Here is a 20,000-nt window from a genome sequence, read left to right as displayed (position 1 = left end):
TTTGGAATAGAAAATAATTGGTTTTTCTCAGCTTTTTTTATGGGTATGGTAAAATAAGTATATATTTATTCTTACACACACACATACATGCATGCATTTATGCATGCATGCATACATACATACATACATACATACATACATACATACATACATACATACATACATTCATACATACATACATACATACATACACGCATTCATACACGTATATAGTATAATGAATTTTATGATATGAGTGTATATGTTATCCAAATGGCGTTAATTTTTTAATACATACCAAATATAAGTTCTTACGTGTAATAAAGTTGCTTAAAGAGAAAATCAGCAGACTGTGTTCAAGGTTAGAAATTTGTCGTATTTGAAACATAAAAATCATCAGCAGTAAGCTTATGGATAATATGGTTTATGTTTTTGACTTAGTAACAATAGTGACGTCAGAATTTCTCTTATGACCTTTTGCGTTAGAATTGCTTTCATATATTCCAGTTAAGGAATAAAATGGTTGCAGTTGAGAATAGTGTCTCCCTAATACATTACTGCTGTTCTAAGGTACCAACTAACGAAAGCAACAGCAGCAATCATAATGGTTTCGATTTCGGCACAAGGCCGGCTGTTTTGAGAGGAAGGCATCTGTTAATACCATCGATCCTACCATTTGACTGGAACTTAACTTTATCAACCTTGAAAGGATGAAAGCTAACCTAGATGGAGTTTGAACCCAGGCAGTAGATAGCCGGAACAAATGCCGTAAGGAATTTTTTTCGACGCTCATGTGATTCTGGATGACAGTTTTGAGCGGACAAGATTGATATCATCGGCACCCAGTACTTGATTGGGAGGAAAGGCATTTGAATTCAGGAGATTTGAATTCAGAACGCGAACTATCTGTAGAGATTTCGCTGGGCTTTTTGCCCGACGCTTTAACGATTCTTCCTAGAACAACTATTATAATTATATCCTAAAGAAATCTCAGCTTATTTTGCTGGCTATGATGGAAGTGTCAGCTGTCCATAGCCAGCAGACTAAGGTGACATTTGTTTGCTGATCATGCTTCAAGAACCCAGCAGAGTACTCTTGCAGTTCCAAACAATGATGATGTTTGTAGGTGTTCTATCTTTACATTTATTCCAGTCATTTTGATCCATGTTGGTAGTTGGGTACTGATACTTCCAGTTGCATCAGTTACTACAGGTATCACGTCAACTCTCTTCATTGCTTATAACCTGCGTATATTCCACCAAAGTTCATCGTAGATGTTCACTTTTTCTTCTTCTTTGATTTCAAACCTGTTTTCACCAGAACATGCTATGTCAATTATCAGGCACTTTTTCGTTCACTCCAACAATGTCAGGTTTTCAATGTTTAATATGATGGTCACACTGAATAATTGCATTTCACAGAATTTTAAAAACCCACACTGTCAGTAACTCCTTTTAGGATTTGGTCATATCACGTCTTTGATCTTTCTATGACATAATTGCCCCAAAGCTCTCAAGGGATCATTCTTGCCACATTGTATTGTTGCCTTTTGTATTCACGATGTGCCAGTTTTTGTACTAACTGCATTCTCTTAAGTCATGGTTCATACGTTCGTCTCCCTTTCCACACATTCTGCGTTTCCTCTCTCTCGCTGAGTTTTATCAATTATAGTAATCATCAACTTCATTCCAATGACTTGTTCCTGAGAGGCTATAATTAGCGATTCAATTCCTCGTTTCAGGTTCCAATTTATCAGTCACAGACAGCGTTCTCTACTCCCAGCTTGTTCGGTTTGTTGTATGAATTGACCATACGATTCCTTCTCTTTCAATATACTTGTCCTGTCGTTCTTCGTTCTGTTTCTGAATTCTTTTACTGTTTCAGTACCTCTTTATAAATGTTTGTATGAATATATATGAGCGCGCGCGCGTGTTTGTGTGTGTATGTGTGTGTGTGTGTGTGCATGTGTGTGCGCGTGTACAGGCATACATACACACATACACACAATGTACGCACGCATACACACAAATATAAATGTCTGTAAAGATATGTATAAGTATTTTGTATCCACTCGTATGTATAAGTGCGTCCACGCCCGACGACAAATATCAAATATTTAACGTGCATACACAATTTACAATAGCTGGAACTCTAAATTAAACTTTCATTTAGTTTAGGATGTGCTTTAACACGCACGGTTTTTTAATAAAACCCAGTCCTGAGCTTGTCTTTCTACTCAGTTTACATACAAATTTATCTTCTCTTAATTCCGTTTATATACACGTTTTCCATACACGACTCCAAATTAATTATAAATACCCGCCTACAAAATCAATATTTAATATTCAACTATCATTCACCATATTTAGTTCATTTCTTTATTTAAATAATCAATTATAAAAGTGACACATCCAGCCGCAACTTAACTTCAATGACTCCTTTTCCTTCGCCATTTTTCTAGCTCTTCAATTTCGTCCTCTTCTTTCTACCAATTCGATTTCTTTTTCCTTCCTTTTCTTGTCATCTTTCTTCTTTTTCGCTTTCTTTCGCGTATCTTCCTTCACTTTTTCTACCTTGTTTGCAACCTAATTCCTCTTTCATATATTATGGTTTCTAATTTAGGTAGAAGACCACCAATTTTGAGAGAAGAATATTAATTAATTACATCGACTTCATTGCTTTATTTTATTGTCCCTGAAAGAACGAAAGGTAAATTTGACCGAAGTTCAGAGATTTGACCTTCGAATGTAAAGGGCCGGGACAGAAACTCTTTGCATTTTGTCCACGTTCTGACGATACAACCCTTATTATATAAGGTCATTAAGAAGGAAATGTCCGATTTTGAACTGAAAGTTTATTTTACTTTATCTCAACAAAAAGCCATGCAATTAATCAAAGTACGCACCTAAATTATTAACAGAATTTTGTCATTTTATCGGTAGCTTACTTATACCGGCGGCGAAGAGTTCTGGTGAGCAAGAGGTGATGAAATCACGAAAGGCTGTTTTTGCATCTTCTCCAGATTTGAAGTTTTTTCCTAGCAAACAGTTGTTTAATGCATGGAAAAAGTGATAGTCAGTTGGTGCAAGGTCAAGTCATATATATAAATTTAAATATAGCGATGCTGTCTCATTGAGCGCTTATTCATATATATATATATATATTATATATATATATACACATATATATATATGCATATATATATATATATACACATATATGTGTGTCTGTATATATATATATATATATATTATATATATATATATATATATATATATATATAATAAATATATGTATATATATATATATGTATCTGTGTCTTTGTACAGGGTGGTCCAAAAGTCACTAAGGACTTATAAGTTTTAATTACTCCCTTATTTTTACAAATAGGTGTATGAAATTTTGATTCAATATAGAGGAGATAAAGAAGATTAATTTGCATTAGTCCTTTTTCGTCATACTTCTGCATTATGTACGAAAAGTGATATTTTTCAGATGGCATCTATTTACAGTTTCCTACGTCCGTGCCCTTTCCCAAATATGTTCCATGGCTGCTATAAGGGTTTCAGGGTCCATTTCCCTGATTTCTCTAGTGATATTCTCCTTCAATTGCTCCAGGGTTTCTGCTTGTTGACATAAACCATCCCCTTGAGGTACCCCCACATGTCAGAGGGCTAGTCAAGTCTGGGGAACACGATGACCAGTTGACATCGTAGTAGATGATTCTTTCTCCAAAATATTGCCTCAGCAACTGTATTGTCTCTCTTGTAGTATGAGCAGTTACCTGGAACCACATGTCAGGCCTATTTTGTATGGCCGGGCGTAAAATGTTCTCGATCATGGACCTATACCGCTCACCAGTCACAGTAATAGCATTCCCATCATTGTCCTCAAAGAAATAAGGCCCGATTATCTCATCCACTGTAATTGCACACCATACTGTACACTTTATGGATGCAGTTCACTTTGGTGCTCTCTGGGTTTAAATAATTGACCCCGAATTTTGATAGAACAATTTCACCACTTGGGTGCGTTGTGCAGTGCCATATTTTTCATAATCGATTTCCAGGACCTAGTCCATAAAATCTCTGAAAAGAAAAAAGAAAAGGTCAAAAAGTAAAAGAATTATCAAAGATTGTGAAGGTGCATGGCTCAGTGGTTAGAGCGTCGAGCTTACGATCGTGAGGTTGTGAGCTCGAATCCCGGACCGGGCTGCATGTTGTGTTCTTGAGCAAGACACTTTATTTCACGTTGCTCCAGTTCATTCAGCTGTAGAAATGAGTTGCAACGTCACAGGTGCCAAGCTGTATCGGCCTTTGCCTTTCCCTTGGATAACACTGGTGGCGTGGAGAGAGAAGGCCGGTATGCATGGGCGACTGCTAGTCTTCCATAAACAACCTTGCCCGGACTTGTGCCTGGAGAGTAACTTTCTTGGTGCAATCCCATTGTCTGTGTCGTGACTGAAGGGGGTCTCAGATATCAAAGATTACAACCCCACAGTAACTTTTGAGCCACCCTATTTATGTGTTTGTACCCACCACGACTTGACAAACGATATCGGTTTGTTTATGTGTCAATAACTTAACGGTTCGCCAAAAGATTCCGATAGAGTAAATACCACTCATTCAAAAAAGTAAGTGCAGGGGTTGATTTGCACGACTAAATCCTTCAAGGCGGTGTAAGTCCAATGACTGAAACAAGTAAAAGATAAAACATATATACTTAAATATATATGTATATATATATATATATATATATATATATATAAGCATATGCACAAACGCACACGCACATATATACATATATATATATTTTCGTGTGTGAGTGTGTATGTGTATGTCTGTGTGCGTGCGTGCGTGCGTGCGTCTATTCATGCCTCTTCCATATATACTTTAAATGTTACTCATTTGAAACGACCTACTTTCAATGGTGCCAGCATACGCCCTTCAGCTCTCTTTTTGTCGTTCACTCCATCCCACTCTCCTAAGCCTCTTCTCCCACTTTCTCTTTCTCCCCCTCTTCACTCTTCTCCCCCCTCTCTCTCTCTTTCTCTCCCTCTCCCTCTCTGAAATAACCGAACTACAAAGCTTCGTTTAACATATCTTTACTTCCTGTCAATATAACGATTACCCATTAAAGGTCTTTCACAAAATTTCGTGCTTCTATTAATGTCTGTTTTTTCTACGTTCAGTTTTCGTTCTTTGTATTCATTTTTATTCATTTCATCTGTCCTTATTCACATCCTCGGTCTCTTCCAATTTCAATGTTGACACTTCACAAAGACAAGTTTGTCGTTGTTCCAGAAATTACAGCAGACGATTTGAAACATGTTTTGAGGTCGGTCGCTCCTGAGCGCTATTTTCCTTTCGAAGAAACCAACTCATAACCTTTGCTGAAGTTTTTCTCTCTTGCTTATAACAAAGACAATTTATTTTGATGCTGATACTGTTGAGCTTACTACTACTACTACTACTACTACTACTACTACTACTACTATCACCACTGCCGTCGCCGCCACCACCACTACTTCTACTACTACAGCCACCATAACCACCACCACCACTACTACTACTACCACTATACTTTGCCATATAAATATTCTACCATGAACAAACGTGGAAGCTTTTACGTGGTCACTCACCTTGCTAGAAATAACGATCAAATCTCCATTAAATCTTATCTTTCCGGTTTTTTGTATGCATGGAAACCAGTGACCCTTCATCCAACAGATAAAGGATTTCTCCGCACACAACAAAAAGAAAGAATGAAAACGGCTATAATTCTTTTGATCATTGATCTGCTTCTGTTCGATCGATACTGTTCAAGGGCTAAGCAATAACAAGTATTATACCACTGTAATGTATTTTATAAATAAATAATGAGAAACTCAAGTTTATTTTTAACCTGAACAGCAGGCGATAGGATTAGCCGAGTAAGAACCTACCTTCATCTTTACTAACCCTATATTTGAAATAGCTTGTCTGAAAAAGCTGGCACACCGTCGGTTACGACGAAGGTTCCAGTTGATCGGATCAACAGAACAGCCTGCTCCTGAAATTAACATGCACGTGGCTGAGTACTCCACTAACATGCATACCTATTTCTTTACTGCTCACAAGGGGCTAAACACAGAGGGGACAAACAAGGACAGACAAACGGATTAAGTCGATTATATCGACCTCAGTGCGTAACTGGTACTTATTTAATCGACCCCGAAAGGATGAAAGGCAAAGTCGACCTCGGCGGAATTTGAACTCAGAACGTAGCGGCAGACGAAATACGGCTAAGCATTTCGCCCGGCGTGCTAACGATTCTGCCAGCTCGCCGCCGTACTCCACTAACACGCATACCCTTAACGTAGTTCTCAGGGAGATTCAGTGTAACACACCGAATGTGACAAGACTGAACCTTTGAGTTATAAGTACAACTCGTTTTTTCCAGCTGAGTGACTGGAACAACGTGAAATAAAGTGTCATGTTCAAGATTGGCGAATGCAATCGTCTTCCCAATAGCAACATATGGATGCGAGACATGGACACTAAAGAAAGCTGACCAGAAGAGAATTAATGCATTCGAGCTTTGGTGTTGGAGAAGACTTTTACGGATTCCATGGACAGCGAGGCTCACCAATGGAGAAGTTCTTAACAGGATCAAGCCGAAACTGTCGCTAGAAGCTAGGATCACCAAGCATAGATTGATATATTTTGGTCATATTATGCGGAGAAAATCCCTGGAGAAGGACATCATGCTCGGAATGGTCAGTGGCAAGAGCGGAAGAGGCCGGCTTGATACCATCAAGAGTGACACAGGAATGGCCATAGCCAATCTGAAAGAAGCGATCCAGGCTAGAACTGGCTGGAGAACACTGGTTCATCGAGTAACCGAGAGTCGACTTCGACTGAGTGGATAGAAAGATAGTTCAAGAACACAGCGTGCCGCTTGGCAAACTCAGAAGAAGGGCGTGCTATTGGAGAGAAAAAGAGGGGAGAGATTAGTAGAACTGTTTGGCAAAAAAAAGAGTTTTAATATCACCACTTCAGTTTAGATACGACTAGTTGCCGCCTGTTGTAATTTTCGACGATCTTATGCAACATTTGTTTTTTGTGTTTTTTAAAAAAAAGATATATGACTAAAGTGAACTGTAATTTAAAAGAACAGTAAAATGAAACTGCTTGCTTTGTGGGGCGAGTAAGCCATTTCATCCTTATGTCTTTATCATAGTTATAGTCCATTCGATATGTGTTTTATATGTATCCCAATATCTTGTTTTTTCTGTCCTTGTGGTATCCCCTCTTTATAAAGACCATGTGCCTAAATAAAAGAAATCGACCTAATGATCATGAGTCGAACACCCTAGGTTACGATGAATAGGAATCCCTTTAACATTAAAACACAAATGTAGAAGGCAGAGAAATGCCGACCGCTTGATACTTTGAAAATTGAGATAAAGCAACGACAGGTTGTGATGGTTTGCAGTAATTTTGATGGTGGATACAGTAAATGTTTTAACTGTCAAGATATCGACTTGTCTAGGGTAAACATGGCTAGGCAGTTAAGAAATTTGGCGCAAACATAGCTGAGTAGATAAGAAGTTTGCTTCGTAACATTAGGATTCAAGGTTCAATCCCACTACGTGTCACTTTGTCCAAGTTGTCTTTTATATGGACCTTCACACACGCACACACACACACAGACACGTGTGTGTGTGCGCGCGCGCGGCTCCGTGAGCACTACATCATTTGCACAACGTGGAGAATATACCATCAGTATTGCCTAAACAACCTTAACATTAAATTCAGAATTCATTCAAGGCTAGGGCCATGTACCACTATTCAGAATCTGAACACACAAATACACTGCAACACAATTTCTTTTCCTCAGCAGGCCCTGCTCTATTTAACATTTTTCCCAAAAGAAATCAAAGAAAAAGATCCCATCTTTCCCAAACGAAACTTGGAACAAGTGATACCAAATAAGCCACGTATACCTGGATACATCTCAGTCAACAACAACTCCCTAATTGAATGGGTCATGATACTTGACTTTAAAATGACGTAGCAGATCCTATCAGGTGATGTTATTAAGTTAGACATGGCCTGAACTAATCTTTGGCCGAAACATATCTAATTAATCTAAGTTAATCATTTTCTAAATTAATTATTATCTAACTAATATATATGGTCATTTTCTTTCACTTTTGCCAAATAAACACACGCACTATATATTCGTTGTTCACTCGTTTATTTTTGTTCCTAATCTAATTCATGGCCATTGTCCTGAAATCTTTCGTCACACATCTACATGTATATATACATATATATATATATATATATATATATAGCGCAGAAGAGAGCCGAGGATCCAGAAGGTTAGCTCAGGCAGCACCAGCTATCCGAATGTGTAGGAAGGGGAACTTATTCAATAGAAACATTAGTTTCACACAAACAGAAAACCAGAAGGTTACCTTCGGTCGCGGGCGATAAATAACAAGTGAAGAATGGGATTAGTATCACATTTATTCTACAGTTTATAATTATTTCCATAACATGTTGGTGACAGTTCATATACCATGCATGAAGACATAGAAGAGAGCAATGATATCGTTATAGCGATTATATAATACATATCGACTGACCTACAGTCATTAAGTCATGGTTTATTCACATTACTCCCGTAAGTTACATGGGGCTGGTCCCTTGCAGGACTTCTCATTTTTACAGGCTGAGTGGACTGAAGCAACGTGAAATGAACTGTTTTGCTGAAAAACAAAACGCATCTCCCGATCCAAGAATCGAAACCACAGTCTTAGGATCATGAGTCCAACACCCTAACCATTAGGCCATGCGCCTCCATAACCATTGCGAATAAATATAATTATTACATAGTGGATGAACTTGCTTATAAAAGGAAATCACGATGACCTGGAAGTGGGACGGTTGTTCGTTGATTAAGGGAAGAGAAGTTAGTGTAAGAAGTATCAATGAGGAATGAACAGATTGACATTTTGATAGTAAATATTTCTTGACAATATAATTTTGCAAGGTCATAAAGTCCAGACATTTTGTTTGGCAGAGATGGTAAAGTATTGTAAAATTTCCTTACTGAGGCACAGGAAGCAATAAGCAAATTAGAACCTGGTTTCAAAACAGATTTCAAGTAACAAAAGTGAGTTTTGAAGACAATAGAGGGTGTAGGGTTATATGCAAGTAGAGTAACCGATGCCCCTTATGTATATACATAACACTATAGGCACACATACACAAACAGAGGCGTATATAAATCTACACAACGATAAATGTATACATGTGTACAAAAACATATATACAAACATATATGTGTACAAAAACATGGCGCAGCAGTGGCTGTGTGGTAAGTAGCTTGCTAACCAACCACATGGTTCCGGGTTCAGTCCCACTGCGTGGTATCTTGGGCAAGTGTCTTCTGCTATAGCCCCGGGCCGACCAATGCCTTGTAAGTGGATTTGGTAGACGGAAACTGTCGTATATATGTATATATATATATGTGTGTGTGTGTGTGTGTTTGTCCCCCTAGCATTGCTTGACAACCGATGCTGGTGTGTTTACGTCCCCGTCACTTAGCGGTTCGGCAAAAGAGACAGATAGAATAAGTACTGGGCTTACAAAGAATAAGTCCCGGGGTCGATTTGCTCGACTAAAGGTGGTGCTCCAGCATGGCCGCAGTCAAATGACTGAAACAAGTAAAAGAGTAAAAGAGTAAAGATATATATATATATATATATATATATATATATATAAATGATAGCATTAGTGGCTGGGGCTATGCCAATGGTAGTAACGGCTCTTCGCTCAAGAAAATAAAATTTATAGACACCACTTTCGGACCCCTCATTCTGTTGTCCAAAGGCAGATTATACTTTCTTGAAAAATTTCTCTCGGAAGCCCAATACAGAGACAGTCACACTGTTGAAAAGTATCGCCGATAATGTGTACCCTGATTTTTCCCAGTGTTGAAACACACACAAAAGAGAGTTGTACTATCTAGTTATAAAAGCACAACGTAGTTTATTGACGCTTTGTGATAATCAGTGTTATTAAGAAATAAACGAAAAGTGAATATATAAGTTTTTGTGTTAATAAATGGCTGGAAAGCCTCTTCTACGATGTAATTGTTTCAGTTGCAATCAACGGTCTCAAATCAAGTCACTTGCAGAACGTATAAACACCGGGATATACGTGTGTGTGTGTGTGTGTGTGTGTGTGTGTGTGTGTGTGTGTGTGTGTGTGTGTGTGTGCGTGTGTGTCTGTGTGTGTGTGTCTGTGTGTGTGTGTAATGTATGTCTGTATGTATTTATGTATGTGTGCAGATTTATGTGCGTGTATGTGTGTCTGTATATATATATATATATATATATATATTATATATATATATATATATATGCATGTATGTATGAATGTATGTATGTAAATTTTATTTGCTCACGCATGCTCACACATACATACATATATACATTCATACACACACACACAAATACATACACATATGCACTAACTAAATTTACCCTTTTATAAAAATCCTGAACTTTTCACTCATCCTTTAATATTTCCTGTCATTAGCCATTTTAGTATTATTTAAATTGAGCATTGCTCCATAGAACATTCCAGACTTTCCTTTTCATAGATATATATACACACATGCGCATGCGCACTAACGCGCAGACACATATACACATACACTCATACTTGCACTCACACAGATATATACACGGTCTTATCCACAAATATACACACAGAAACACACAGTGTCACACTTATACACACGCTTTATCTCACTCAGTCCCCCTCTCGTCCACCACTCTATCTCTTGTTACCTTCCTCTCTGTCTGTCTTTCTCGCTCTCTCTATCTCTCTCTCTCACTCTCACTCTCACTCTCTCTCTCTCTCTCTCTCCCACTCTATCTATCTATCTATCTATCTATCAAAAGTGCTGCCTATCTCTATTACAATTGTCCACTCGATCTTATTTGTCTATATATTTCTCTTATATTATTTCCCTCGAATTCTCTGTATCTCTCCTGTTAATTTTTATCATTGTCATTAGAATATTTTCACTTTGCAAAATGCTGGCCAGGCCAGCAACGATGTCGACAGCCATCTAGGTGATTAGAGATTTATATCCGGCTGCAATGTCTATGAATGAGATACTTAAAAGTCAGACTGTTAATGGCTCAGTCCACTTAACATTATACTGAGAACTGCCGGACAGTTCACTGTATTGTGCAGGGCTGGGTGAAGGTAACAGCAACTCGGAAAGTCGCCCAGGGTGTCATTCATGGGTCTGGATGTGTCTCGTTAAGTGTTTGGTGTCTTCGAAATATAAATGGAAAATGAAAATCGATAAAATGGACATTTTATTACTCTTCTACTCTTTTACTTGTTTCAGTCATTTGACTGTGGCCATGCTGGAGCACCGCCTTTAGTCGAACAAATCGACTCCAGGGCTTATTCTTTGTAAGCCTAGTACTTATTCTATCGGTCTCTCTTGACGAACCGCTAAGTTACGGGGACGTAAACACACCAGTATCGGTTGTCAAGCGATGTTTGGGTGGACAAACACAGACACAAATATATACATACACACACGCACATACATACACGCACGCACACACGCACACACACACACACACACACACACCACACACACACACACACACACACACACACACACACACATATATATATATATATATATATATATATATACGACGGGCTTCTTTCAGCTTCCGTCTACCAAATCCACTCACAAGGCTTTGGTCGGCCCGAGGCTATAGTAGAAGACACTTGCCCAAGGTGCCACGCAGCAGGACTGAACCCGGAACCATGTGGTTGGCAAGCAAGCTACTTATCACACAGCCACTCCTGTTTATCCTTAGTGTTTAATATGCATGTAAGGTCGCTGAAATTTGGCTTGCACGTGACGACTGAGCCCCTTGGTAAGCGAAATACACCTCTGTCCACTTAACTGTAAGTAGCCACTACAGTGTGAATGTAGTTCACTGCAGTGTACCCATGACCAACTGCAAGTAGATACAGGAAGTAGTCATGGCCGTTCCAGAGCTCAATCACCCTGCGAGGTATTTTCAATAGTTTCGTGTCAACCAAAACCTTATGAATAAATTTGGGTAGGCGGAAACTTTATAAAATGGAGAACCACACTGTTTATGCCTCAGAATTACCATAAAGGTATACGCATCTGAGAGTACTCAGCCACTTGGTACTCTAGTCCAATGGGTAGATTATCTCGATGATCGAACTCCTGGATGTCTATATTTTCCCATAGCCAATACACTAGACTGTCAAGCTAACAACAGCTCAATTCACGCATCTTTAATTTTGTCGATCAAACTTATTCCTACCCTAAACATGCAGTCTTTTATTCAGCCATGCTGTTTCAAGGAACACGTCAAATGTATCGCTGTTAAGGCGTTTTGTTTGATTTAAGGGAGAGATATGCATGCAGCCTCCTTGCCGAGCTGGTTGTATGTACATACCACAGTGTGGTATAGTTTTCTACAGTGTCCCTTGTTAGGAACCACAATAAGGAGGCTGTTTTTGCTTAACTCCAAACATTAAGAAATAAATCGAGGCTTGTTTTCTTCGCTATTCTTTGCGTAAATCGATTACATCGTTCCCAGTGCTCAACTGAAACTTACTTTATCGATGTCGAAAGGATGAAAAGCAACGTCGACCTCGGCGGAATTTGGACTCAGAACGTAAAAGTGGTCAAAATACAACTAAGCATTTCGCCCGGCGTGCTAACGATTCTGCCAGCTCACCGCCTTATGTCGTTATAATAATAATGAAAATCTATGTATTGGATTTGCAAACTCTTCTTTATTAGTCCATAGATGTCTTTCTTCTATATTTTCTGTACCACACTGACGTGAAGTTGATAGCGTACTTCCATATTTCTTGCATTTATTTAAGGTTCGAAACAACAGTATCAGGTCGCTTGTGTTTTAATTTGATTACTGTTCATATTTTTAAGTTCCATCAAAATTCCTTTGCTACATTGATCTCAATGCGTTCAACTCTATTTCTTTTTAATCTTTTTTTTTTTTCGACATATATGTTTTTTTTTTGTTTTTTTCGTTGTCAAACATTTTGCACCAATAGAAAAACATTCAGTTTCCAACCTAGAAACAACTCTTTGGAACTTATGCCAACATCAGTATTTTAGTACTGTATGCATGTACCTCAGCGCATATATGTGCGTATGTATGCATATATATTTATGTGTGTATGTGTATGCGTGTGTGTGTGTGTGTGTGTGTGTGTGTGTGTGTGTGTGTGTTGTGTGATAAAATAGAAACATTATTGTATCTAAGGAAACATCGTTGGCAAAAAATCGTTACTTTAAAGTGCTGCTACTGAATATCTCTCGTTGAGAGATTTAGGAACAACAATGTTTCTATTTTATTAAATCAGTGACTGTGAGTCACTAAGAAAATTATATATATTTTCGAACGGGTGTTTAACAGCGCCATCTCAGCCGAAGAGTTATTCTGTGCCGACGAAAAGAAATAACCCTGAAACGGTACGGTCCACAGATACTGCTTTGTCCTGTATCTGTGTGCTGTATCTGTATAAGGTGGCGAGCTGGCAGAAACGTTATCACACCGGGCGAAATGCTTAGCAGTATTTTGTCTGCCGTTACGTTCTGAGGACGACTTTGTCTTTCATCCTTTCGGGGTCTATAAATTAAGTACCAGTTACGCACTAGGGTCGATGTAATCGGCTTAATCCCTTTGTCTGTCCCCTCTATGTTTAGCCTCTTGTAGGCAATAAAGAAATAAGGTACTGATTTGTGCTTGGTGGGGGGTACTAACCTCCCCTGCTCGAAAATATAAGGACACAGATTTGTGTGTCGCATAGCCAGATGGAGACGATGTCCCTTGGGTCTAAACAACACTAGCATTCGCCCCAAAATGGGACTGCCACAGTAGGTTGTCAAAAAATTATATATATATATATATATATATATATATATATATATATATATATATATATATATATTAGGGAGAGAAGAAAGAAAGAAAAGAGCGAGAGAGAGATTCCTTTTCTTGGATATTCAGCACATGATAGAGGTGTAGGGGTTCCTTCATGTCCTACCGCGTATTTGGACATTTGTAAGCTCATCTCCCTCCAGCTATGAAACTTATAAATATGTGTGTATGTGCATGTATATGTATATGCATATATGTGTGTGTGAGTGTATGTGTGTGCGCGTGTATGAGTGTGGGTGCGTGTGTGTGAGTGCATGTATGTGTGTATGTGCACACACACACACACACACACACACACACATATATATATATATATATATATATATATATATATATATATATATACGAGGGGCGTTCAATAAGTAATGCCCCTGACCCACTTCCCATAGCAGTAGAGCAACGAAACTTGGAACAGTTATTAGTCTTTTTCTACATAGGAACCACCCAGAGTTACGGAGAGTAGGGGGGATGGGGGATGAGTTCATAGCCGCACGCCTGTGCTTCTGATCTGGCGACACGCGAGTTGTGGATCGGAGCGTTGTCCTGCAGGAGGAGGATGCCTTTGCTGATCTTGCCCCGCCTCTTGATTTTGATAGCTTCTCTTAATTTCTTCAAAAGTGAAGCATAATAGACTCCAGTAATTGTGGCACCCTTTGCCAGGAAATCTGTCTTCACTACTCCGTCCTGGTCCCAGAAGACTGTAAGCATGACTTTGCCAGCGGAGGGCTGCACCCTTGCCTTCTTTAGAGGAGGTGAGTCACGGTGCTTCCACTGCATTGACTGGGATTTGGTCTCTGGATCATAGTGATGGACCCAGGTTTTATCCTATGCAATCAGTCTTTTGAAAAATGTTGACTCATCTTCTTGGCGCATCTCCAAATTCATCCTCGAGCAATCGACGCGTTCTTGCTTCTGGAAAGGTGTGAGCAACCTGGGAATCCATCTGGCAGACACCTTTTGCATATGCAAATGGTCATGAATGATAGTTTCCACAGACCCGGTACTAATCTTGACCTCATGGGCTATTTGGCGAATAGTTATGCGTCGATCTTCCAAAATGGCAGCCTCAACTTGACAGACAGATGCCTCATCAATGGCAGAAGGGGGCGACCAGATCTGGGAGCTGTTTCCACAGAGTTCCGACCATGTTTGAATTCACGATGCCAGCGTTTTACAAGGTCATATGATGGGGCATCATCACCATAAGTTACTTTCATTTCATCAAAAGTCTCCCGTGGTGTGCGTCCTTTCAAATACAAAAACCGGATCACTGCTCGACACTCAACATGCTCCATTTCACACTTGACTCAGTTCAAACACCTGTAAATCGGAAACCACAATTAGTTCAGAGCTGTAATTTGCCACTTAATCTATAGAGATATAAATAATTGCACATGCAAAATTTCAGCGAGATCAAACAACTGCAAGTGGGTCAGAGGCATTACTTATTGAACGCCCCTCGTATATGACGGGCTTCTTTCAGTTTCCGTCTACCAAATCCACTCACAAGGCTCTGGTCGGCCCGAGGCTATAGTAGAAAACGCTTGCCCAAGGCGTCACCAGTGGAATTGAACCCGGAACGATGTGGCTGGTAAGCAAGCTACATACCACACAGCCACTCCTACACTGAATGATTACCATCGTCTAAAATAAAGCTTATGGGAACAGTATAATGCAGTCGCTATTTTGCTGGGTTATATGTAGCGCACGAAGTTGATCGGATATTAAAGATTTTTTTTACAATTACCACGGCTAGTGTTTTGTTGATAGTTCATCATAACACAATACTTTATTAAAAACATATCATTGAATTGATGCTTCTTGATGCCTCACGGTTAAAGAAACCACCTCTTTTTTATTATTATTATTATTCAGTTTCTTGAAGGCTGCGAGCTGGCAGAATCGTCAGCAAGCCGGGCGAAATTTCGTCTGCCGTTACGTTCTGAGTTCAAATTCCGCCGAATTGGACTTTGCCTTTCATCTTTTCGGGGTCGATGAAATAAGCACCAGTTATGTACTGGGGTCGATGTAGTCGACTAACCCCCTTTCCCAAAATTTTTTAAAGGCCTTGTGCCTAGAGTAGAAATAATTATTATACAGTTTCTAACGTCTAGAGTTTCAAGACAGTTTACCATTCGTCAAGTTTGGACTCAAAATTGTTTTCGTCAAATTTACGCATAGGGCTATCAAAATGGGAAACCGTAATTTTTAATGTAACTGAACCACTGGCTAGATCTGCGTTAGCTAAACATTGTAACGATTTCACATTGAAAATCTATTTAAGTGATACCTTACATAATTCCATGCAAAATTCCTGATACGGAAATACAAGGCGAGATCTTTGGCTGTACACCTATATTCCAAGTGAGACAGCTGAAACCTTGGTTGATGCATAGAATTCAGGTAGTACAACTAAAGCAATTTTGTGAGTGACGGAGAGGAAAACGGAAAACCATTAAAACATTATAATGCCAGGTTTTTTGTCGGTGTAGCTAACAATATGAACAATTCTTTACATGTTTGCCATTTTTAAATCCTTTATATAATTCCAAAACATGCGCTTCAGAATTGACAGGACAACTTTTGGGAAATGTATTTATGGTTTTACTTGGACAAAGCGATTCTGGTTATGGAGAAGGACTAAAGATATTAAACTATATAGATAGATAGATAGATAGATAGATAGATAGATAGATACATAGATAGATAGATAGATAGATAGATAGATAGATAGATAGATAGATAGATACAAAATTTAGAGGAATGACCACTAAAGTGGACACCCTATATGCTAAACATAGACGTCAAATCGTCATGTTTAGCATAGCATATAGGGTGTCCACTTTAGTGGTCATTCCTCTAAATTTTGTATGTAACACAATTTTTAATCTCCGGATTTTTTTAAATATGCTAAGCCACTGGTTTTAATTGATTAATATCAATTTCTACTCTTATTATTTAATTTTAGATAGATAGATAAATAGATAGATAGATAGATAGATAGATAGATAGATAGATAGATAGATAGATAGATAGATAGATAGATAGATAGATAGATAGATAGATAGATAGATAGATAGATAGATAGATAGATAGATAGATAGATAGATATACAAATATATTATAGAAGAATGGAAAACTGTCGATATGCTAAATCCTTACTAAGAAAACTTGAAGAAAATTATGTAAACTGAGAAAAATGTAGAGTTCAAAAGATTTTAAGTACTGATTTTAACTCCTTGTACTGGTACTCTCTCGCGTTGTCGTCTGCTTCGACTCTGAAAATATTGTAAACCTGTTAAACGCACACACACACACACACACACACACATACACACACACACATACATATATATATATATATATATATATATATATATATATATATATATATATATATATATACATACATATTATATATACATATGTGACAAAACCTACATAAACTAAGAACCCCTAAACAAATATCATCTTTACCAATATTAGAATCCTAATGCAGGACAATTTAGAACCACGTGAACATAAGGTACATAGCATACACACACACACACACTATACACTCACACACACATTCACGTACACACACACACACACACGCGCACATGCACATACACACACGCATATGCACACACATTCACGCATTTCCTCACATGCACACACACTCACAATAGTTACCATACTGAGTAAAGATGTTAGTGGTTGTGATAGTGAAAGTAGAACAAGGAAGCAGGAGTGGGAGTGAATGGGAAAGTAAAAGAGTAGGAGGAAGAGAAGGATGTTAAATAATTTCTTGAGTGAAGGATAGAATGAAAAAAGAGGGAAAGAGAGAAAAAGATGGAGCGCGATTTCAAGTGAGAGAGGGAGAAGGAAGGCAGGTAAATGGGAAATGGTGGCAGTAAAAGAGTTTGGGAGAATGGGAGTAAGAGCTAAATGTAAAGAGAGACAAACAGAGAGAAATATACACGCATTGCGAGAGAACGATATGGAGTGACAGTGAGAGGAAGAGTGATAGAGGGGGAGAGTGAAATAGTGAGTGAGTGAGAAGAAAAAGAGGAAGAGACAAAAAGTTTATATAGATTGAGGTATGAGGAATTAGAGAGGAAAAGACAAATAGAAATACAGTGAGTCAGAAAGACAGGAACAGAGATAGAGAGAAAGATGAAAAGGAAGAGGATGGCCAGAGGGTGAGTTAGAGAGAGAAAGAATGATGGGAAGAAATGAAAAGATAGATTAAATGGTGTAGCAGAGCCAGATACATACACACGCATATACAAAATGAATCCCTTACAATACACACGCAATGACGCATCTCAAACACAAACGCGCACACACAGGATGGACTCTCTGTCTCTCGCTCTCTCTCTCTCTATCTCTATCTCTCTCTCTCTCTCTCTCCCTCTCTCTCTCTCTCTCCCTCTCTCTCTCTCTCTTACATAATGAAGCCTCGTGCACATAGAGGAAGAGGCTTCACACACACACATACTCAACTATCTCTCCATCGCTACTATTTCCCACACTGTTTCATTTTTGCATCCAAACCCTAACATAACACGAGCGAGTGCTGAGATTGTCACCGGCACCAACACCACCACCACCTCCACCTCCACCACCACCACCACCACCACCACCACCACTACTACTACTACTACTAATAATAATACTAATATAATAGTAGTAGTATTATCAGCATCATCAGCACCACCTTAATATTGCATTTGTTCCTCAACATAGGAATTGTTCTCCTATATTCTGTCACAGTAAGTATTCTTGTTGTTATTGTTATTATTCCTCTGGCTCGCGCCGAGATCAACTTTGCCTTTCATTTTATTGTGATCTATATTATAAAGTACCAGTAAAGTTCTGGGATCAATGTAATTGACCCCAGTATTTGACTGGTACTTTAAAGTACAAATTTATGATTTTGTACCTATGTTAGGAAGTATCATTTCCTTTGGTATTGGAAAAAAAAAAGAATTAAAATATGACCACGTCCAACAAAAAAATATCTTTACGTATTTAGTTTCGGTCTTTTACGTTCTGGGTTCATATTTCTGGTAATGATAAAGGAAAAAGTACCAGTTGTATATCGTTGGGATTGATTAAATAGAAACCATCTCTGTACTGAATCGACCAAATAAACACGAGTGAGATCGCTCTCACCCTCTCAAATGTTTACGTTTGGGCCAATATCAAAAATCATTGTTCGACTTACAAACTTTTACTACTTGACAAATAAAAAAAACATCCGCCCAAACCCTGTTTGTTTATATATTCGTGTTCTGCTTTTCCTCTATTTCCACGCCTAATCCTTACCCTTCAATTATTGTCCCGTCCTCATAGATCTTTTTATATATATTTTTTTAGCTGCCACTGCTGCTGCTCCAAATTTCTATCCCTATTTGAAATGATGCTCCTCTCCCTATCTAATCTCACTACGAGACGGTAACCTGTTGCGTTCCCGACCTTTACTTCACCCTTTACATTTTTCACTTTTGATTAATCGTGTCAACATTAACTGTACCCTTAGTACATTACCATCTTCTTTTAGTAACACCTTTGCTTTAAAATCATGTCCAACACCTATGTTTATTTTTTAACTCGTGTCATTATCGTTCAATCCTATTCGCTATGGTCGATCCTGTTCGAACAGAACTATGATCACAGGCTTTACACCTGTGACCATGTCGTCGTTTTCCAACTGCGTTGGGGTATATTATCCAATGTATCCTTCTCGTGTTTGATACGTAAGGTGTTGAGGGAAATTTGGCAGCTTTTTCTAGTTAGTCAAGCGCGCATTTATTGATGCGTTACGCTTCACGTAATCTTTCACGATAATTCTGAAGTCTATTTTGATTCAAACTCTATATTTCACACACATATATCACTTCGATTAGTATCCCCATAATCCGACCAGGCTATCAGATGTTGCTATACATCGCTGGTTACAATGTGCTTCGCATTGTTTTAGCCTTCAAAT

The 20,000-nt window shown here is 38.5% G+C and overlaps 2 long non-coding RNA genes across 4 annotated transcripts in view; one reads left to right on the top strand and one right to left on the bottom strand.

The window, feature by feature from the left end:
• Nucleotides 1–429, bottom strand: part of LOC118765129 — a 20,185-nt gene extending 19,756 nt beyond the window's left edge. The window contains exon 1 of the long non-coding RNA XR_005000980.1: nucleotides 278–429. This is a non-coding gene — a long non-coding RNA (uncharacterized LOC118765129). The remainder of the gene's footprint in view (nucleotides 1–277) is intronic.
• An 18,006-nt stretch (nucleotides 430–18,435) lies between these two features.
• The window catches only part of LOC115216662, a 28,643-nt gene continuing 27,078 nt past the window's right edge, over nucleotides 18,436–20,000 (top strand). The window contains exon 1 of one of the 3 annotated variants that reach the window (XR_005000979.1): nucleotides 18,436–18,780. This is a non-coding gene — a long non-coding RNA (uncharacterized LOC115216662). The remainder of the gene's footprint in view (nucleotides 18,781–20,000) is intronic. The other 2 variants (XR_003882091.2, XR_003882090.2) reach the window with 2 other exon arrangements.

This window comes from Octopus sinensis, linkage group LG10, assembly GCF_006345805.1.
Source record: "Octopus sinensis linkage group LG10, ASM634580v1, whole genome shotgun sequence".
Classification (NCBI taxonomy): Eukaryota; Metazoa; Mollusca; class Cephalopoda; order Octopoda; family Octopodidae; genus Octopus; species Octopus sinensis.
This window is presented reverse-complemented; position numbering and strand designations above follow the sequence as displayed.